The 24,469-nt window shown below is 35.5% G+C and overlaps 1 long non-coding RNA gene across 2 annotated transcripts in view; it reads left to right on the forward strand.

Annotated features, from left to right (window-relative positions):
* LOC141378672 (uncharacterized) overlaps nucleotides 1-24,469 on the forward strand; it is a 93,956-nt gene that overhangs the window by 55,066 nt on the left and 14,421 nt on the right. The window contains exon 3 of one of the 2 annotated variants that reach the window (XR_015515432.1): nucleotides 1,722-1,782. The exons of the other annotated variant lie outside the window; for it this stretch is intronic. This is a non-coding gene — a long non-coding RNA (uncharacterized LOC141378672). Of the gene's footprint in view, nucleotides 1-1,721; nucleotides 1,783-24,469 lie in introns of those variants that run through there. 2 annotated transcript variants of the gene reach the window in all.

Consider the following 24,469-nt stretch of genomic DNA (forward strand, 5'->3'; position numbering starts at 1 on the left):
ATCTACAGTAGCCTCAATTTCTGTTACTTCAGCAGATAAAAATCTCAAAGACAACATATTTTTTAGGCGGCGCAGTGGCACAGTAGGTAGTGCTGTCGCCTCACAGCAAGAAGTTTGCTGATTCAAGCCTCGGTTGGTTCAGTTGGCGTTTCTGTGTGGAGTTTGCGTGTGCTCCGGTTTTTTCCACAGTCCAAAGACATGTGGTAAAGGTGAATTGGGTAGGCAAAATTGTCCATAGTGTATGGTGTGAATGAGTTGCGGCTTGAAGGGCATCCGCTGTGTAAAACATGTGCTGGATAAGTTGGCGGTTCATTCCGCTGTGGCGTTCCCCGATTAAAAAAGAGACTAAGCCGAAAAGAAAAAGAATGAATGAATGAACAAATTCTTTATAAAAAATATGCTTTTTTTTGCAAAAGGGTGAGATTTTTGCATTCCCGCACCAATAAATATTCATAAAATGTAATTTGTTTTATCAATAGTTAATCAATATTTGTCTATTAAAATACTACGAATCTAATTTGACTTTACTTATCAGCTATATGTAGATAAAAACATATCATTTAGAAGAAAAGTGTCTTTTGAACACTTATGGTATCTATGGAGAGTCTAGATCTACTTGTTTCAGACCCTAACCTCAATATTTACACACATCCCATTTGGGTGTGATCATGCATTCACAATGCACCCATATTGGGTTGTTCAAATCAAGCATTATCATAAACTAATCTGCATGATCTAAATGAACGGAGTTACTTCCATGCGATGGGCTGATTAAATATTTGAATTAATGTAAATTAAATAAGTGCATTTACCTTTAACATATATCGTTAATTATACTGCAAAAAATGAACTAATATCTGGCCATGTGGTGTCTAACGTCAAATTGTAGCTCTCAGTACAGTGGTGCTTAATTTTGTCAAGCTTTACACAATTTTCTTCTTATTTAGCCTACACAGAAAGCAAGGAATAAGCCTTATTGGATCCCTTTCGCACTGTATAAACACACACTCAGGCAATCAGATTTCAGCACCATCAGCGTGGACAGCTCCTGCAGTAATTGATGGAGGAGCTCTTCTTTCACTCTCTCACTGCAGTCAATAGTGCTCATTGAGCGGCCTGAAAAATAAACATCTCCCCCGGTCAAATCATAATTACTCCGCTGATTATGGAAATCCTTCATAACAAATCTATAACGGCTCCCTGACATGTTTTGTTTCCTCGTTGTTGCTGTTCAATCATTCATAACTCCAAGAGTCGGGGGCTTGATTCTTATTTATCCAAGCTGTATAAAGTCAATGTGTATTTACAATAATTTCAGATAAATGAGTCGGAATGTTTCGAAATTGCATTTTTAATAGCAAAAAAAAGAAAAAGAAAAGAGAGAGCAGTGCTTAAATCACTTTTAATTGCTACTATTATTTAAAATGATGGAAAATATTTTTTTTCTAAACATTATACTGTATGCATGAATTTTAGTTTCCTTCTTTTTTTTAAAGATAATTAGAAAATGTCAGACAATTTTCACTAGCGATGTAACCCTTGTGGATCAATGGAGAAAACTCCCTGTCATTCACCCGGACTACATGTCCCATCGTGCTTTGCAGTAACACACCAGTTCAGTTCACTACAGTGTAACAATACTCAACACTTGCGCGTTTGAATGGTGTATATATGGTCCGTTTTTATTGATTTATTTATTTGTTTGTTTGTTTATTTAACAGGGACAATACACTTGACGCTGTTATACAGAGACAACCGATGCCGCGCACAAAGAGGATATAGGTATGAAGCTAATTTGCAGTCCTCATCCCTGGTTAGGCTTTACGTTCAAAAACAAATATATAAATGTAAAAAAAGAAATACAATAAACATGTAAAGTAAATACAGAGCCACAAACATAAAATGCAAGTCCATCTGCATACTAAACACAAATGTAAACCTGACCAACTTAAAAAAATAATACTTAATGTTAACATTTCTGATGATCTGAAACTGGTGTATGACTGGAGGGCATGATGGGATTTGTAGTTTGGGTGAATGAGTTGGAGTGTTTTTCAGCAATAAGCGAGGGCTACATTACTGGTGCTCACAAAACAGTCAGTTAATCAATAAAGTAATGCATATATAATATAATATAACATAATATAATAAAAAAATTATATAATATAATAAATATAATTTCATATAATATAATATAAAATATAATATAATATAAAATAATATAATATAATAAAAAATTATATAATATAATAAATATAATTTAATATAATATAATATAAAATATAATATAATATAATAAAAAAATTATATATTATAATAAATATAATTTAATATAATATAATATAAAATATAACATAATATAATAAATAAAATATAATATCATATCATATCATAAATATAATACAAAATGATAAATATAATAATTAAAATATAATATAATATAATATAATATAATAAATAAAAATAATAGAATATAATTAATATAAAACAATAAATATAATACTTTTAATACATATAATATAATAAATATAATAAATATAATATAATATAACATAATATAATAAATAAAAATAATATAATATATCATAATAATATAATTTAATCGATATATTTTATCATAATATAATATAATATATTATAACATAATATAATATAATTCTATTTTTAAAATAAATAAACCTGCCTTAAAAAACTAATGAATATTCTTCCTTTCTTCCTTCCTTTCTTCCTTCCTTCCTTCCATATGGTTTAGGGATTTTTAAATATGTATGAAAGTCTGCTATCTTTCTTTCAGCCACATGTAATGAGATTAACAAAAAAGATGTCTAATTCACACATTTTGTTTCATGAATGTTACAATCCTTAATCAAGTTCACCATCCACTACTACAAACTATCGGGCTGTTTGCTCACTTCAGTATAGTCAGTCTTGAGGACTGTAATCCGAATACACTCCAGATAGGTACAGTAAATTAGATGTTCCATAGTGTGGATTGGTAGACACCATGCAGCATCTCACTTCTCAAAATCTCTCTCAGTTTCAGGCACATTAATCTTTGATTAAAATATCCAAGTGCTCGGCAAGTGTGTGTGGTAGAAAAAAAAACATGTTCCAATTTGCCTCCCTTTTACTAATCATGCAAATGAGAATGACTAATATGCACTAATACATTCTTAATGACTTAATGAATAATGCATCGGTAGGACCATGAATTGTAAAATTTTAATATAACAACAATTTACTTGTTAATGTGTGATTATCAAACTTATGCACATTTTCAAACACCCTAAACAAGACTGGAGAGACTAAAATGGAACAAAGGAAAAGTGACATGCCAAATTTGAATGCTTCTATTCCCTGGCATTTAGGATTGAGTGCTGAGACTTTTATATACTTGTGGGTTAACTTTAAATGCACCTAAAAACTCTGATGTTATACTTGCTCTCATACCTTTATTTCTGAGTGTACAGTTCACTTTTTGTTAGCTTTTGACAATGAAAACAGCCATAAAATGGCCCGTTTCCGCTGAGTGGTATGGTTCGGTTTGGTTAATTTTTTATGGCCGTTTCCACTGTCAAAAGGCATACCGAACTGAGCCATACCGTACCACTTTTTCAGCACCCTTCCGAAAGGGTACCAAACAGGAGAAAAGGTACCAAAAGGCGGAGCTAGATGCACAGCTGAACGCTATTGGTTTATCGAGATACGTCATTCGCTTATTCAACAAGCCAGAATGTAAACAAAAGAGCCGACATGTTTAAAATATACAGCCGAGCGATTACAGTGGAATTATATATACATATAATAACAAGCCATGGTCGACCCGGGCTCAAGCAAACCTTGTTGTCGTCTTAATGCACAGCCACAAAGCCAAAAAGAAGAGCAGATTTACCCTGTGCCTCGTAGTTTTTTACGAGCTTTGAAACCCGATCCTGTGAGAAGCTGACAAACGCGAGAGTGAAACATTCAGAAAGAAAACGACAAACGCGAGAGTGAAGCGCGAAAAAAAAAAAAGGAGAAACCAAAACATTATTTTTTCAGCAAACGTGAACAAACTGCCATGTTTACTGAACCCAATTCTTGAGCTTTTGGGGGGACAACTTAATTGTTTTATGTTCAATCCACTTAAATTTGCAATAACCCAGCATTTTTTTTGCAATGATAAATATGGTTTGTAAAAATGAAAACTACATGTAATCAATGATGATATGCTTCAGCTGTGTGTGTTATCAGGAGAAGATCTGAAGCTGGTGTGTGCTGGAGGGCGTGATGGGATTTGTAGTTTTGTTGAATGACTTGGTGTGTTCTCCAGCAATAAGCGAGGGCTACATTACTGGTGCTTACAAAACTGTCAATTAATCAATAAAGTAATGCATATATAATATAATATAATGTAATATAATATAATATAATATAATATAATATAATATAATATAATATAATATAATAAATAAAAATAATAGAATATAAAATAATAGAATATAAAATAATATAATATAAGTAAAACAAAATATAATAAATATAATTTTATATAATATAATATAATAATTAAAATAAAATGATAAATAAAATATAATATAATATAATATAATAAGTATAATATAATATAATATAAAATAAAATAATAAATATAAAATAATAAAAATTATTTAATATAATATAATATAATAATTAAAAGGTAATATAATAAATATAATATAATATAATATAATAAATATAATTTAATATAATAGCTAAAAGATAATATAATAAATATAATATAATATAATAAATATAATTTAATATAATAACTAAAAGATAATATAATAAATATAATATAATATCATAAATGTAATATAATATAATATAAAATATAATTTAATATAATATAATATAATATATTAAATATAATCAAATATAATATAATAAATATAATCAAATATAATATAATATAATATAATATAATATAATAAATATAATACAAAAAAAATATAATATAATATAATATAATATAATATAATATAATATAATATAATATAATATAATAAAAGTGTGATTCAGTCTTATTCTAGACGAAGAAAAAATTTGTAGCAAAACATTAAAGTTTGAGTCATAGCAAGAAGCTTTTGCTCTTGTTCAGCAGATGTGTAGTCTGAAGACAGTTGACAGTGTTGAGTTTGCTCTGCTGGTGTTTGGGTCCGAGCCATGTTTGAGCGAGTGAGTCGTGACTGCAGTTTCACACTGTGTCTGTCTGTGAAAAGACTGTTAGACAGAGGAGCTGTCGAGTGTGTGAGTGAGTGTGTGTGTGTGTGTTTCCTCACAGCCGCTCAGCTTGATGGACACACATTATCAAATGTCATCCTGACGGCTCACAGTACGGTGGAGGAGCAGAGACAGGCAGACACAGAGAACATAACGCCAACAGGCAAGACACGCAAGGAGAGAAAAAGATAAAAGTCTGCATCTTCAAAGAGAGATGAGTCTTTCTTAAAGTAGAAAACACAGTTTGGGTGTCTCTCAGCCATGTCAGCACTGCATCAGTTCTGCATCCTGCAGCCACTGAGATGAAATGCACAAGTCAGATGCTGTAATGACAAACTGCAAAGCGGAAGAAAGAAACTTGTTCCATGCAATACTTTGAAGGGATAGTTCAACCAAAAATGAAAATGTATTCACTATTTACTCACACTCAAGGGTCATATGAGGTTTTTTTATTCTGTTAAACACTACAGAAGATATTTTCAAAATACTTTATTTCCATTGGATTTTCCATAAAAACAATGGAAGTTAATGGGTAAAGGTTTCCAGATAATATCCTATTTTGTGTTCAAAAGATAAACGAAACTCAAACAGGTTTGTAACAATAAAGAGGGAGCAATGATGAGAGAATTTTCAGGTTTTTCCTTTAATGGGGTCATATGTTATTATTTTTTACACTTATTAATAAAATTATAATTATAGATAGATTGGTTGGTAGGTTGGTTAGTTGGTTGGTTGTTTTTTTTCGTTGCCTCGTTTGTTGGTTGGTTCGTTTGTTCGTTCGTTGATTGGTTGGTTGGCTGGTTGGTTCGTTCGTTGGTTCTTTCGCTCGTTTGTTCCTTCCTTCCTTCGTTCGTTTGTTTGTTTGTTTGTTTGTTCTGTCTGGTTCTTTAATCTGATTGGCTGATAGCCATGAGATATTTTGTCAGTAACAGCACACAAATGCCTCTTTACCTTTGTGTATTACTTCGCTCACATACAAGCAGAGGACGCTCTACAGTTTGACAAATAGTCCTGCTGTTGGGCAACATAATGTACTATTGGGACTTTTTAATCAAGATTGTAGTTGTTTAGATTGCAACTTATGCAGTTTATTTATGAGGATAGTGCCTATTTCAAAATATTTATAATTTCTGAAAGTGTCAGTGTTCGTCAAAGATGGTTGACATTGTCTATCCACAAGATGGCGCCAGAACCGCATAATAAGCACTTGCTTAGAAAATAAAACTGTGTGTTTTCTAACTACATCTGATCAAATCATTATTATACTGGTAAGTGATATTCTAAGTTGATCTCTTTCTTTTGTATAGATTGCAACTATGCAGTTTATTTATAAAGACAGTGCCTATTTCAATACAGATAATCTCCTATCCCTTTTCTCAACAGTGTTCTTCAGAGACCTCACCCCGAACACCCCCTCCTTATCGCAAACACAACAGCAGTCTGGTAGTGATTGCGCTGCTTTTTTCAGGGTTAATTATTGTGATATCTCGATTGAAACAGAGAAAAACTGTAGACTATAATATAATAGACTGTATTAAGGAGACTCTGTAGACGGAAGACATTTCATGTCAAGTTCAGCCTTATAATCTTAAAATGTCAGAAAATCAGCTGTTTTGTCATCACTTTAGACGTTACACTTGAGAATCATTCCAATACTAGCTCTAAAGTGACATGGTGAATTAGTAACGGCTTCTGCTGTTTTGACGTCAGCTGCAGACGTGAATGAATGGCAGAAGAAAGTAGTTTTAAAAAGGGTTTTAGACTCTCCGTGTTTGATTTTCTTTTTTATATACACGATTGTGCCGTTGAACGGCTGCATAATCTCAATATCACACTCGAAGCAGTGCAATAAGGCTGTATATAAGCACTGGTGAGATGCTAAGGCACTCAGCCTGCGGCCTCGTGCCAATGCACGCCTCCCAACAGTGCTGATATACAGCCATATCGCACTGCTACTCCTTGTGTGATATTGCTCATATATCATTCATTCATTCATTTTTTTTATTCATTCATTCATTTAGCATATGTTTTTACACAGCGGATGCCTGTATTTATAATATAAATATTTATTTTATTTTTTTCCCTGTTAAATTATTGTTCTGTATTGTAAAAACTAAACTTAATATAAATAATTGTAAATATATATATATATATATATATATATATATATATATATATATATATATATATATATATATTACACTTGAAGTCAGAATTACTAGCCCTCTGTTTATTTTTTTCTCCAATTTCTGTTTAAAGGAGAGACTTTTTCAACACGTTTCTAAACATAATAGTTTTAAAAACTCATTTCTAATCACTGATTTATTTTGTCTTTGCCATGATGACAGTAAATAATATTTTACCAGGTATTTTTTAAGACACTTTTATATAGCTTAAAGTGACATTTAAAGGCTTAACTAGGTTAATTAGGTTAATAGTCAGGTTAGTGTAATTAGGCAAGTTATTGTATAACGATGGTCTGCTCTGTAGACTATCGACAAAAAGGGCTAATATTTTTGTCCGTAAAATGGCATTTTAAAAATGTAAAACTATTCTAGCCAGAAATAAAACAAATGAGACTTTCTCCAGAAGAAAAAATATTTTCAGACATACTGTGAACATTTCCTTGTGCTGTTAAACATCATATACTGTAAGTATATATATGATATAACTAAATTTTTTCTTGTTCCTTAAAAGCACGGTTCTTAATGTTCTATTTAGCAACAAAAAATGGTTCTGCTATTGTCACAAGCTGAAGAACCTTAATTTTGTACTAGAATCATTGTGCATAATATTGCTGAATTAGCATAAAAAAGACATGCAAAGTTACAAACTCACTCCAAAGTGTTTCTCTATTTCAATAAGCACTGTTTCTGAACTCTCTCAAATGAGTTTTCTTCCAAGAATTACACCTCACAATATATACAGAATTTAAATAATTACCACCCAAGGCATGCTCAAGGGGGGAGAGGACTGCTTGAGTTGAAGAAAATGTCATGGCAGAAAGACTGGCATGCTTATTTATTTATTGGTCTTCTGCGATAGGTGAAACATCCAATAGGAGCAGAGAACATACTGAAATGAAAGGGAGATGATTGTGCTGCTACTGCTGGACTTATGAAGTGCAGGAAAGCTCAGTGGAGCTATGGCAACAGAGTATGCTTGTCTTTATATGACATTGAGCCACTACCATTAGAAATAAAAAAGAAAAATGTTGGTTATCCATAATGTATTGTAAGTGCTTTAAAAGTAGGAGAGTACTGACATGTACATATTGGAGATTGATTTAGATGCTTTTTTTGTCCAAAAATAATGTAATCAATTAATCAAAGGCTTTATAATAATAATAATAATAATAATAATAATAATAATAATAATAATAATAATAATAATAATAATATTATCATAATTTTTACGATTGACCGGGTGGATGGGAGGCAAAAAAGTGTCACAGAAGCCGCTGGTGAAAGTATTATTATTATTATTATTATTATTATTATTATTATTATTATTATTATTATTAATTTGTTTTTATCATTAATATTTTTACTTTTATTATTATTAATTTTATTATTATTATTATTTATGTTTGTTGTTATTATTTATGTTTGTTGTTGTTGTTATTATGTGTTGTTGTTGTAGTAGTAGTAATAATAATAATAATAATAATAATAATAATAATAATAATAGCTTTTAATTAATTGCACAGCCCCAGATGAAGAATACATATTACAGTACATTATTATCATTATTATTATTATTTGTTTATTTAAATTATTATTTATTATTATTATTATTATTATTATTATTATTATTATTATTATTATTATTATTATTATTATTATCATTATTATTTATCTTTATACTTATTATTACTATTATTTATTTGTATTATTATTTATTTATTTTTATTATTGTTGTTGTTGTTTATGTTTGTGGTTATTATTATTATTAATATTTTAAACTCAAATTAATGCTAATAATTCAATAAAAAAATATATTCTAAAAACAATACAAATACTTTTAAGTTTCTATAAAGTACTTTAAAAGCATGTTTTTATGAAGCCTTATGGAAAGTGTTCTGCTATTGGTCCAAGCTGAAAACCCCCTCTTTGGTACTGTTTAGAATCATTTTCTTTAAGAGTATAGAGCATAATATTGGTGTTTTAGCTTAAAATGAACAATTTATATTCACATTAGTTTTTCCCTAAAAAAATAATGTATTCTCTATCTATGGCTGCACAATTAACGAAAGGCCATTTTTATACGCATTTAAAGCCTAAAGGTCTAGTATAAAATTAAATCGAAGCCAATCTAATGGATTATAATAATTAGTAATTGATGATAAAGATAGATGTTTGTGTCGCTTCTCAGTGAACTACAGCTCTATGTTGCTGCTTTATCTAAAGCATATGAAAATACCACAAAGAATATTGTGTTTTGCTTGCATGCTGAAATCAATGCAGCTTCAGACATGTGTAGCTTGAAGAATTTGATTAATAACTTCTAATTTTTAATGCATACATAAAAAAAAGCCTCATTACACAACAAATACATTCACTTAAACCCTTTTTTTCTGCAGGACCCCTCTACAGTTAGATCACTGGAATAATATGCCTTCTCTATACTTAATCTCAACAGATGAACCAACTAGCAGGGGAAGTTTTAAACCTCAAAAAATGCTTCACTGATTTGATCGATTGTTAAATGCCGGATGTGGATGTTAAATTTATAAAGATAGTTCACCCAAAACTAAAGATTCTGTCATCATTTACTCGTCCTTAAGTGATCTTTGTGAGTTTCTAGATGTTTTTGAGTTTCTAGATATTCTGAAGAAAGATGAAAAGCTATAACCTTTGCCTTCTAGCTGAAACACAAATACTGTGAAAGTCAGTGGTTACAGGTTTTCAGCATTCTTCAGAATATCTTCTTTTGTGTTCAACAGAATAAAGGAACTTGGGTTTAATAGAAGTGAAGAGTGAAATTGAAAGAACTCTCCATTTAAACCGTTTATTTTCAGGCGATTTAATTATTAATATTTTTTGAAAGTTACAGTATGTTTTCATAATATTGTACTTGATCTCGAAAGATCAGGTATGATTCATCACGGATAAACAACACGGAATTACAATGCAGTTCATGAAGTGACTTCACCCATGCACTCGTATTATTTTTATGTAAAATGTTATTTTCTACTGGCAGCAGAAAGTGGGCTATATGTTCACGCATGCACAGCTTGACTTAAGGCTTATATAAACAGACTGCCTCGGCTTTCCTATTGTATTAGTCATTTATGTGTGGGGAAAACACACACACACATTCAAAGTTCTGTTACACAATCGTTTATTTTCTGATGAAAACTTTAGATCGATTCTGAGCTGGTGTCTCATTCACCAAAGCCACAAAAATCCTACACACTGTTTGTTTAAACTACTTATTTAAAACGAGCTGGAACAACACAATTCTTGAGGTTTTTTTGGGCACAACTTAATTGTTTTATGTTCAATCCACTTAAATTTGTAGAAACTAATAAGTTAACTTAATACCTACAAATCGATTGTGTGGAACTCAGCATTTAGTACAGTGAAGAATAATATGACACTGTAAAAAATGCTGGGTTCCACACAATTCATTCATGTTGTTCCAACACAAATCGATTAAGCTAACATAACAAATTTAAGTTGATTGAGCATAAAACAATTAAATAGTCCCAAAAAAAAAACTTAAAAGTTGTGTTTTTTCAGCTCATTTTAAATAAGTAGTTTAAACAATCAGCACAAATCTTTTCAAGATAGGCTCATTTTAAAAAAGGTACCCATATCTACATTTCTGGAGATCACAAATTGTGTACCCAGAGGTACGCACATGGCTGCATTTCATCTTTAAAATGAACGCAAAGTGGCGGTATGATGCTGTTTCTTTTTGTGCTACCAGCTGACTGCTTACGTCCGTATGGATGGCTTTCCCGCTGTTACCAGTTTGTCTGGTAGCTCACCATGTCGGCAGACTTGAGATGCAGAGAGGAGCTGACCAGGACGACATGATCAAAAAGTAAAAAAAAAAAGTAAAAACACAAGCCCAAAAATAGAATCAAGAGTAAATAAGAGGGTGAGAATGTGGTAAAACGTGATAAAAATAATGCAAGGGCTTTCGTTTTTCTGGATTGATTTTTAATTGGTTTAGGGAAGTGGGTGGGCGGGTCAATCAGTGCTTTTGAAACCACTTTTGGTTGGGTTTAGGGAAGGTGGAGAGTGGGTCAGTCGATTGGTCTGTCAGTTGACCTCTGGTGGATGTGAGAAGAGCAGGCGCGAATGGCACTATGAGAGAAATTTGAAACCGCAAAAAGCAAACACTGGTGGATTTGTGAAAACAAAAACTGAAAAAAAAAAAAACGTATCTCCTGGGATGTGTTTGGCGCTCTCCAGAAATGTATATAGCTGTATGTTTTCAGAATGAGCCTGGGTTAAATCTTTTTTTGAGTGAAGAACTTTTATTCTGCTGTAAGGACAAACATACTGGGTGCAGACATCAAATATTGATTTGAATTTAAATTGGTTCATAATTTGTATATTATCCTGAATTTTAAGTACATACAGTAGGGAAAATAAGTACTGAACATGTCACTGTTTAAAAAAAAAACATATTTCTAAAGGTGCTGTTGACTTGAAATTTTCCCCGGATGTTGGTAAAAATTAAAGAAACCCAAATATGCAAAGAAAAAAAATCGAAGTAGTTTACAAATGAAGTTATAAAATAAAATGACACAGGGAAAAAGTATTGAACACATGAAGAAAGGGAGGTGTAGATTGTAAATGAATATCAGCTGCTTCAGTCCAACATCTACATTAGCAGGATGATGCAGATGAAACCAGGGTGGACATTTCAGCAAGACAATGATTCAAAACACAGCCAAGGAAACTCTCAAATGATTTCAGAGAAAGAAAATCAAGCTGTAGAATGGCCCAGCCAATCACCTGACTTGAATCCAATAGAGAATACAAAATAAAGCTCAGATCTGATAGACGAGACCCACAGAACCATCAAGATTTTTACACTCTGTTGAAGCCTGTGGAAAAAAACCCACACCTGAGCAATGCATGTGACTTCATCCTCCATATGAGAGGCGTTTTTAAGCTGCCATCATCAAAAAAGCCTTTTATATAAAGTATTAAACATGCTTCAGTGATTCAGAACTTTCTCCTTGTGTCATTCCATTTTTATTAAACATGACTAATTTTTCAGATATTATTATTTATTTATTTTTTCTTTGTATTGTTTGAGTTTTTCGCAAAATCTGGTTCAATTCCACGTCAACAGCGCCTTTAGAAATATTATTCCCAGGAAAAACAGGATGTGTTCAATATTTATTTTCGCCTGATGTATGCTGTGAGAAAAAAAAAGTAAAAACACCCTAGCAACTAGACCACTGGTCTCATTTGTGCAAATGAGTGGGATGATTCACAGAATTGTACAGGGAATAGGGGATATATGGCTACCTGGTGCTGGAAAATGCAAAGTCGTTTCATAAAAAAAAGTGTTTTAACTTTAAATTAAAATGTTTGTGTCATATAAACCATTCATATTCTTCCTTACCATTCTGCTTTCAAACTCTTTAATTGCTTGTGTTTTGCCTATAAAAGTATACTGCCTATAACAATGGCTTAAAATTCACATAGTTTTACTATTATAGTTACATATTCAGTGGCATGTTGGCTCAGTGGTTAGCACTGTCACCTCACATCAAGAAGGTCACTAGGAGTTTGCATGTTCTCCTCAAGTTAGTGTGGGTTTCCTCCGGGTGCTCTGGTTTCCCTGACAGACATGTTCTTTAATAGCTGTATTGGGTAAACAAAATTGGGTGTAGTGTTTGAATGTGTGAATGAGTGTGTATGGGTGTTTTCCAGTACTGGGTTGCGGTTGAAAAGCAGTCGCTGCGTAAAACATATACCAGAATAGTTGGTGGTAGATTCCGCTGTTGCGACCACTGATAAATAAGGGAGTAAGCAAACACACACACACACACACACACCTGAAACTGTCTGATTTTTGTGAAAGAAATAAGCGATTTTTGTTCTATTTTTATGAAATCAAATCAGATTTATAATATATAGTGGATCAAAATATCTCATGCAAACAATTCATTATGGTTTAATCCTCCGCCCTGGCTTGAATGAAATACGACTGAAACATTGCAGACGTGAGAGCTGTGTGTGGCGTTATAGATTTTAATTGGTTTAGAGGAAACGTGAGTGGAATGGCTCCTCGGGCTGCTTTAAATGAATCATATACGAACCACTGCTACATAAACATCGGCTGGTGTGTGTGTGTGTGCGTGCAAGTATGTGTGTGCGATCATCTTAAGCATCAGCTCAATGGACTGATTCAGTTGCCAATTAGCACATTACTGCAAACAGATGGCCACTATCAAAAAGTAATTAAATGTCGTATTTTTTATTAAGAGCGAATTTAAAATGCAATACCAGTATCATCATCATCAGAGCAAAGCATTTTATCCCTTCTATATTCGTACACTTATTTGTTAACTATTATAACGTCAATTTCCTAAAGCACTGAAGCCATGTCATCAATCAGGATGGCGATGCGATGGGAGATAATGTGGCTCAGACTTCGAGAGTGAATGCATTCGGTTTCCTTCAATGGTCTGCAGCACGATGTTATAAATGACTAGGCATCAGTGACTGATGAAGGTCTCTTTAAAGCTGGAAATCCCAGTATACACTTGTAGGCAGCAAAAAATTGATCAATGCCAAAAGAGCTACAACTTCTGGCAAGAGTTAGCCATTAGTCTTCTGAACCGAACAAATATTGCTGCCCCTATCATGCGATTTCAGATTTTATTATTTGTAATAGTCAAAGTGCAGCATAAGTAGTTATACAGTTGAAGTCAGAATTATTAGCCCTCCTGAATTATTAGCCCCCTGTATATTTTTTCCACTAGTTCTGTTTACCAGAATGAAGACATTTCTAAACATAATAATTTTAATAACTATTTTCTAATGACTGATTTAAAGTGCAATATAAAGGCTTAACTAGGTTAACTAGGCAGGTTAGGGTTAGAGCTGCACAATTAATCGGGAAAAAAAACGCGATCTCTTTTCGACCCCCTAGACGATCTTAATCCAGCATTTCTATGATTCTGTCAATCATATTTTAAAGTTCAGGAGAGAAGCAAAGAGTCTTTTCATTGTTTCACATACGTTGCTCAGCGACATGGACACCTCCAAATGATGTTAAAAGAGTCACATCCTGTTTTTATTAGGTAAAATTCACCTAAAAATGTCATTTTTTACATCTACAGAATCGTTGGAGAATCATGATCTTTATTTTAAGCAAAAAAATCACGATTCTCATTTTAGCCGGAATTGTGCAGCTCTTGTTAGGGTAATTAGGCATTGTATGATGATGGTTTGTTTTGTAGACCATCAAAAAAAAATATTAAGGGGGCTAATAATTTTGACCTTAAAATGGTTTAAAAAATTAAAACTGCTTTTATTCTAGCCAAAATAAAACAAATAAGACTTTGCGTTTCTATTCGGTTTTTAATGCGCATATACAAAATGCGCATAAAAATAGGTGGATGGAAACAAAGATACTGTAAATGTTCAATTAGAGACAAATTTTGTCATCATTTACTCAACCATTACTCAACCATTACTCACTGAAGCTAAGCAGGGCTGAGCCTGGTCAGTACCTGGATGGGAGACCACTAGGGAACACTAGGTTGCTGTTGGAAGTGGTGTTAGTGAGGCCAGCAGGGGGCGCTCAACCTGTGGTCTAATGCCCCAGTAAAAGTGAAGGGGACACTACATTGTCAGTGGGCGCCGTCTTTCGGATGAGACGTTAAACCGAGGTCCTGACTCTCTGGGGTCATTAAAAATCTCACGGCACTTCTCGTAAAGAGCAGGGGTGTAACCCCGGTGTCCTGGCCAAATTCCCTCTATCGGCCCTTATGATCATGGCCTCCCAATCATCCCCATCCACCGAATTGGCTCTATCACTGTCACTTCACTCCACCAATAGCGAGTGTGTGGTGAGCGCACTGGCGCCGTTGTCCTGTGGCAGCCGTCGCATTATCCAAGTGGATGCTGCACACTAGTGGTGGTGTGGAGAGACCCCCCTCATGATTGTGAAGCGCTTTGGGTGTATGGTCATACACAATAAATGGTCTATATAAATACACATTACATTACATTACATCACTTGTTCTAAACCTTTATAAGTCACTTTCTTCATTTGAACACAATATATTTTGACGAAACCTACTGTACAACCAGCCTGGTCTCACGAGAAAACGTAAGTATTTTACGTTTTGCCAGTTTAGTGGCTAATTCGTACGAGTTCAGTCGTACAAAATTATATGATTTTAAAAAGGAGGCGTGGCACCTAACCCCACCCCCAAACCCAACCTCCATTGGGGGATGAGCAAATCGTACTAAATTGTACGAATTAGATCGTACGAAATTATACGAATTTGCCACTAAACCAAAAAGTTTCGAATTGCCGTGAGATTGTGTTGGTATAACCCTTGACTTCCACAGCATTTTATTACCTACTATAGAAGTTAATGGTTACAGATATTCAGTTTTCTTCAAAACGCCTTCTTCATATTTTCATGTTAAATAAAAAGAAACAAACAGTTGTAAACAATGACAGAATTCACATTTTGGGGTCTACAATCCTTTTAAACAAACCAAAGCTAAGAAAAATATCCAGTAGAATCATTGAGATGTCATTTTATAATCAAATCAGATGGAAAATTTGTGCAATTCGCAAATGAAACCAATAGAAGTTATAACTGCGAATATATAACGATTCATGTATTTCTTTTCTTGACATTGACAGCACAGACCTACTGTACTTGCATGTCTCTGCTATGATATGTTCCCTCCAGGGACTATTTCAGTAAATATTGCCTGAAAAGAGGCTGAGATAAAGCCTGCAGTAGGATTTCTTTGAGGCTGAGATGGAAAGAAGGAGATCTTCAGTTGTTATTCGGCGGTAGGTCGATAAAAATAGCAGCGAAATATATTCTCTCCTGTCACACGGCACTCCAGACTGGCACTGACAAAAAAGGCTGTGATGAAACTATTGTATTCCTTTGTTTAAAAAAAAGTTATTACTTATTTGCTACTCATTTTTTTTATTAAATGTCTTCAACTACTACTACATTTGATACAATACATATACACTCACCGGCCACTTTAATAGGTACACCTGTCCAACTGCTTGTTAACGCAAATTTCTAATCAGCCAATCACATGGCTGCAACTCAGTCTGTTTAGGCATGTAGACATGGTCAAGACGATCTGCTGCAACAGTATCTCAAATAACTACTCAATACAACCGAGGTCTGCAGAAGAGCATCTCTGAATGCACAACACATCCAACCTTGAGGCGGATGGGCAACAGCAGCAGAAGGCCACTCCTGTCAGCTAAGAACAGGAAACTGAGGCTACAATTCGCACAGGCTCACAAAATTTGGACAATAGAAGATTGGAAAAAACGTTGCCTGGTCTGATGATTCTCGATTTCTGCAGCGACATTCGGTTGGTAGGGTCAGAATTTGGCATCAACAACATGATAGCATGGATCCATCCTGCCTTATATGAATGGTTTAGGCTGGTGGTGGGGGTTTAATGGTGTGGGGGATATTTTCTTGGCACACTATGGGCTCATTAGTACCAATTGAGCGGTGTGTCAACGCACCAGCCTACCTGAGTATTGTTGCTGACCATGTCCATCCCTTAATGACCGCAGTGTACCCATCTTTTGATGACTACTTCCAGCAGGACAACGCACCATGTCATAAAACGCGTATCATCTCAGACTGGTTTCTTGAACATGACAATGAGTTCACTGTACTCAAATGGCCTCCACAGGCACCAGATCTCAATCCAATAGAGCATCTTTGGGATGTGGTGGAATGGGAAATTCACATCATGGATGTGCAGCCGACAAATCTGCAGCAACTGCGTGATACTATCATGTCAATATGGAGTAAGGAAGAATATTTCCAGTACCTTGTTGAATCTATGCCACGAAAGAATAAGGCAATTTTGAAGGCAAAAGGGGGTTCAACCCAGTACTATTATAGTGTACCTAATAAAGTGGCCAGTGAGTGTATTGTGACAATGTGGGTTTTCCAAATACCTGCATGTAATTACAGCTGTATTTCAGTAGTTACTGCTAATTATGCATGACCCCTTAAACTCACCCACCCACACAATTAAAACCTGTACCAACCTCAACCATACCCCGCATCAATTGCAGCAAACTGTCTACGAGACAACATGAAAATGATGAGTTCACTATGATGTTAGTAGATAAACCTAATAAAAATATTTTAAGAATACATAATTTCTATATACATAAAATAGTATATTATATAAATGTACTTATTTAATTAGTGAAATGTTGCAGTAATAGGAGATTATACTTTTTAAAAATTGAAAACACACTGCAGAATTTCTATGTTCATTTACAGTTTTCTTTATTTTGTGATTCGTGTTTTAATTTTTCACTGTTTAATTATGCTTTTGAATTGCATGATGGGACCTATGGCAACTTTTAAGTATGTTTCATAGTTTAAAGTGAAATATTGTCTGTATTGGTGTTGTATAATACGATACAAAAACCTTGTGTTAAACTCAACCCAGGCTCATTCTGAAAACGTACCTCTATACACATTTCGGGAGAGTGCTAAATATGTTCCAGAAGCTACGTTTTAATTGCGGTTTTCATTTTTCTCGAATCTGTCAGAGGCCGCTGTGTACACTTTTTGAAATTGCATGCATCTCTCGCACATGCCATTCACGCCTGCTCTTCTCGCATAAATCCCCCAGAGGCCACTGTCGACTGACAGAATGACTGACTGACTGACCAATTGACAGACTTACTCTCCTCCTTCCCTAAACCCAACCAATAGTGTTTTCAAAAGCAATTCAGAAAAAGAAAAATCCTTGCAGCAGACAGATTTTTACCATGTTTCCAGATTTTACCACCTTCTCACCCTATTATTTAGTTGTTTATTTTATTTCTTGCCTTTTGTTTTTGTCTTACCTGCTTTCTGGAGCCGTTCTTCACCGGACTTAAATCTCGTCATTATGGTCAACTCTTTTCCATGTCACAAGTCCCTCAACATACGTGGCAAGCCACTGGACAAACTGGTGTCAGCCGAAAAGCAGTCCACACGGAGGTAAGCAGTCAGCTGGAAGTGCGAAAAGGAACGGCGTCATTTTACCTCGTAGAATTCATTTTAAAGATGAAATGCAGTCATATGTATCTCTGGCTACATAATTTGCGATCTCCAGAAATGTATATAGGGCTTCGTTTTCAGAATGAGCCTGTGTTGATTCTGCCAGTACATTTTACAGATTTATTTCTACATTTCTTATTTCTTATACATTATATTGTTTCAAACTACTAAAATGTCAATAAAAGTCACTTTGTTAAACTGTAGAGTTGAGTTTTCAACATCAAAAGTCGACACAGCAGAGATTAACATCCCATAATGCAATTCACATCTGTAAATAATCGTAAAACACTTTTAATTAACATATTTCTTTTTGCAGTGTGTATTACTTTCATTTTGCACAATATTCAAAGTGCAGAGAAATACTTCTCTGCCATTTTCAGTCCAATTTTAAGAGTCTGTAATTACAGACTTAATGACTCTCTCAAAATCTCTCAGTGTTTGATTCATCAAAATAGTTGGATGAGTCCATAACTAGATCCTTCATCTGTTTTTTCATAATTATGATTCGTGTATCAAATTTCAGGCGTGGGACTGAAAACCTGTTACATTTTCCGAGGTCACAAATTGCACACATATAAATTTCTTCTTGATTGCACTCTTAATTATTATAATTTTCTTCCCCTTCGTGATCTCTAGATGGAGGTGGAAACAGAATATCTCCTTTTCTCACTCTCTGTTCAGACCTTTTCTCACTCTCTGTTCAGACCAGAGAAGCATGAAGCTCTTCAGAAATTTATGGATTAAATCTTTCTGCAATGGTGGCTCAGTGGTTAGCACTGCCGCCTCACAGCAAGAAGATCGCTGGTTCGAGTCCCGGCTGGGCCAGTTGGCATTTCTATGTGGAGTTTCATGTTTTTCCCGTGTTGGCATGGGTTTCCTCCGGGTGGTCCGGTTTCCAGTCCAAAGATATGCGCGTGTGTGTGTGTGTGTGTGTTTACAGTAGTTTGACTGATAAATATGAATTTGTAGCTAAATCGTTAGCGGTGCCAAACAGCATTTCACATTTTTTACATCTTTGCGGCATCATAACGTCAAGGCTAGACACTGTGCATGTCATGATCAATTTTAACAAATAAAAACTCACAGGCTATACAGCTTCTTCTTGTTGGAGCTGCTCCTTCTTTGAGGATATTTTAACCGAATCCAGCACTGAACTGGAAAAGATTCTGAAAGCTTTGTCAAATCATGCTTGCTTTGTATTTTATAATTCTCTGGAACATAATTAATATTGAACTGTAAGCACTTCTGTCTTTGTGTCGTGTCCTTTGGAAATTTGGAAAGCCCAAGTACAGAAACAGAAGAAGCTCTGTGGCAATAGCAGTGTTTGGACGGCATTTCAGTTCCCTGTACATTACAGCGCTTCTGGCCACGCCCCTTAGCTGCACAGTGTGTGTGCGTGGTAGAAGAATGTTTGTGATCTCACAGGCCCGGAAGTATTTTTTTGTAGTCCCTAAAATTTGTTCATTGTAGGCTTTGCTAAACTAACTCTGTAAAAACCAAGGTCTCCCTTTGCATTTATCCTTTTACATTCTTTTTACATTACATTTACAGCGTTTTACATTCTGACATGTTGTTTTGTTCACACAGCTACATTACACATCAACTAAAGTTTAAAATATGATATTGTAGTGGACCACCCCTTTATACATTATTTGGCAAATAGTTACCACAATGTTGACTTAAGGAATACCTTCAGAATGATCCATAATGTCTCAAATTAATTTACACTCTTGCGTATGCCTAAAAATTTTTACTCTTCTTTCTTCGTTGTCAGCCGGACGCGAGGCAGGAGGGACAGGAGCATTAATATGGGCACACTGAGTTGAATTGAAAGAGGAGAAGTGCTTTGCAGAGTCATGAGGAATTTGTTGCTGATGTTTCTGTTCTCGGATTGAAAGTTAAATAAATGAAGCCTCCGGCTTGTCACTTTTTCTATTACTTTCTCTCCCCTGACAAACATGAGCTTATCGTGTTTTTAACTCTGTTTTCCAGCATATGCAATTATCTGGCTGCTACATATGCAGCTGTAGCTTCGGAAAGATTATAAACGTAATACTCCATGGTGCCAAAGATGCAGTTTTCCCCAAGTTTACCACAAGTTATAGTTTAAAAATAAATTGTGCAGATTCCAAATGGCAAATGTTTTGAGTTATCTTTTATAGTGAAAGCTACTTCGTAGAGTTAAGTGGATCTAATTGGATTTGCATTGTAAACATTAAAAAACTGTTTAAAAGATATTATTATTTTATTTTATACATTAAGCCTTCTCCAAGTCCACAAAACACATGTGGACTGGTTGGGCATACTCCCATGAACCCTCGGACACTCTGGTGAGGGTATAGATCAGGGCTATTCAATTGGCGGCCCGTGGGCCGAATCCGGCCCCCGAGGCACTTTGTTCTGGCCCTCCAAACAGTGTGACCAAAACATCAAAATTAAATTAAGTTTAGTCGACAAACGACCGCTATAGTTTTGAAGTTACGTGCGTCTGTTCAATAACAGCACGAGCTGCAGTTAACGGCTGCACAGAGCGTGAGTCATCATAAGCGAGTGGTGCGGGCAGCCGAAAACATGTTTGTAGAAAAGGCTTTTTGTACAATGCACTGATATCGTTAATAGGGATGCAATGATTAGCCGATTTCACTATTAACTGCACTTTAATTCGTCACAGTTTATTAATCGTAAAGTCTTCTCTAAGCTGCATTTATGTTGCACGGAACGAAACGAAACCACTGCAAAATGCCAAGTTGCCTGTGCGCTAGTTTTAAGTTTGAAGTACACCAAGGCTAATACGCACGCACACAGGATTAACTATAGCAGCGGCCGTTCACATGTCACGTCTTTTCCGCTTGCAGGTTTGTTATTTCTAATGTAAGAATATATGACAATATGCTGGCGTCAGCGGAGCATATACTGGGCGCACGCAGTAGAAAACATCCCATGGTGAGTGTTGTGCGTGCCTTTCAGTGCAATGTAAACAAAAGATATGTTAGACAAATTATTATTAAAATGATTATGTATGCATGAATGCAGATGGCAACAACAGTTAATCTAAATAGCTACTTACCTAATATAAAGATTGAATTTATATTAGACTGTAACGACCGGGAGGGAGTGACACTGACAACAGAAGGTAAGATCCAATATGCAGGTTTATTCAGCGTCAGGCAAGCAGTGGTCAAATCAGGTACAATCGGGTATATGCAGACAAATCCAAAATCGAAGTCGTAAATCAGGCAACAGGTCAAAAGGCAGGCGGCTAAACAGGAGAAAAGGGAATACAAGGCTAGGGTCTAACTCAGAGAAACAAGACAAGGAAACGCGTTGTAATGTCACAGTAGGGTAAACAAGACTCGGCAAACTGGAAGGGTGAAAGAGTGGCTTATGAATGGTTTGTATCAGTCTCTGACAAGGTTCAGCTGGTAAATGTAATCAAGCTAGATGTGTGAGCATGGGTGTCTGGGAGCAGGGCATGTATGAAAATGTAGTCCAGGAAAAGGCGGAAGTGTAGTCCTGATGTTCGTGTGAGAACCAGCGATCTCTGGAGAGCGATCGCTGGTTGTGTAACATTAGATGTGATAACAGTGAAACCATGATTATTCTTCAGACTATATAATCGTACAACCAAAATCTATAAGTGTTGCATCACTAATTGTTATGCAGTTCAAACATATGAATGTGTCTGAATGTAGAAGAAGCCTACTTCAGCAATGCACTGCTTTTGCTGTGCTCTGAAATACAACATTTGAATGTTTGTAAAAAAAAAAAGTCTATTGTACAATGCAGTAGAGGTGTGAACCTATACTGGTCTCACGGTTCGGTTTGGTTGCGATTATCATTTCTTCGATTCGGTTCAATTCGATATCTCGGTGCATCACGGTGCATTGACCATGCTTTCCATATACAGTATTATATTTTAGGAGGGAGGCTATAACATGCTGTCTGTATAAACACAGACACACAGCACCACACTGTCTCTCATTCACACACATACTCAAACATAGACAGCAACAAACACACACACACACACTTAACGAAAAAAACAGAAAAATGAAAAAAAAAGGGAAAAAAAGAAGCACTTTTCAGACGGTCCCTTACTGAGAGCTCCTCTCAGCGCGAGCTCTCCCGGCTAAACACATATTGCGAGGGCTTAAACGGAGCAGTGCCCGTAATGTTGAGCGAAAAAAAAGAAAGACAGCTGTGAAACATAACCAGCTTTGTCGTTTTGTAGGAAACACACTTTAGATCTTTTTAGGGTAAGAGTTTTTTGAGTTGTTGCCTTCTATAACTGAATGTGTGTCAGGAATATCGAAAATAAAACCAACTGAACCACGCTCATTTCTGCCGCCCCCCTGGATATAGAGCGCCCTTAGCATTTGCCTTTGGTGCCTATGCCACGGGCCGGCCCTGAGTTGGCTGAGTGTTGTAAATACTCGCGCTCACCTCCCTCGCGACAGAGAGCATAAATGACGTCAGTACATAAAAACCAGTAATGATAATTACTGAACCGATACCGAATTGTCCGCATCTGCATCGCGGTGCACCGAAGAAACAATTAATTTTGACACCCCTACAATGCAGTAATATTATGTAGTTTCAAAATACAATACATTAACATTTTAATGTAGAAATGCCAACATGGGTGTCTTAAGGAGCAAAAATATACAGCATATGGGCTCTTATGTGCTGTTGTGTCATCACTCATATAGCAAGTTATATCTCTCCGGCCCTTCGTTTGGTATGCTATTCATGCCCCCATGACAAGCTAAATGAATAGCCCTGGTATAGATCCAGTGTGTTAGCACTGTTGCCTAACACCAAGAATGTCACTGGTTCTAGTCCTTATCAAGCCAGCCGACGTTTCTCTGTGGAGATTACACATTCTCCCTGTGCTCACGTGGATTTCCCCCAAGTTCCCCGGTTTCCTCCTTCCGTCCAAAAGCATGCAACTTAATTAACTAATACAAATCGGCACCATAGACATGCTCCTAGTAAGTAGATATCTCTAAGAGCGATCACTACCTGTTCATTAGCTACTACAGCAGGGGAGTTCTCAAGATCTACCTGAGCTCAAACTCCCCTCTCGCCTTGCAAACGGGAGAGAGCCCCAGGCTCGAGGATCTTATGAGCTCAGGGCTCTCTCCCAGGACAACATGCCAAACAAGCTTTATAATCAATCATCAGCTGAGTGTAACGGGGAGACTTACACGGAGGAATCCATTTTGCAGTATTTATTAATCACAATCAAGCACAAACATCCAATACGCACAACAGTGCGAACACACATCAACAGTAATCAATCAAGGTCGTTGGGCTGGCGACTGACAGACACAGAGTGATTTACCAGGCTTAGATCAGTGGCAGGCGGCGTGGTTCAGAGTCCTTATAACAGGCGTGGGTCGAGGGCAGGCAGCGTGGTTCAGAATCCGTGTGACAAGCAAGGGTCGTGGGCAGGCAGAAGGCAACTCAGAGTCAGAACAGTCCGGAGTGATACACAGGAGATCAGGCAGGAAATAACCCTCAGTAATGCTGGCCGGGGCTAAACAAGACTTCGCACTGAACAGTGGTTTGAGTGTGGCTTATATAGGTGGCGTGTGTCGTTAACGTGATTCAGTTCAGGTGTCTGCACAATCAGTCTAAGTGGATGATGTAATGCTAGAAGTCCGGGGATGGCGGCCTCTGCTGGCCAGCGAGGGGAATGACTGGGACCGAGTCGGTGACACTGAGTGTGAACTCTTGAAATAATGTTTCTTGTATAGTCTGCATTGAAATACAAGTCAAAGTAAATTTAGAAATCACTACTTTCTTTTTTTAATTGTGTTTTTCAACGTTTTCTGATTTGGGGTTGTACAATGCGCCTATGGAGATTTCCTCTAAACCACCAAAATCAATGTATGTGTGGCAGCATCTACGTCCCCTTCAGAGGAACATAAGCACTACACACAGCTTCAT

Source organism: Danio rerio, chromosome 18 (genome assembly GCF_052040795.2).
Source record: "Danio rerio strain M-AB ecotype USA chromosome 18, GRCz13ab, whole genome shotgun sequence".
Classification (NCBI taxonomy): domain Eukaryota; kingdom Metazoa; phylum Chordata; class Actinopteri; order Cypriniformes; family Danionidae; genus Danio; species Danio rerio.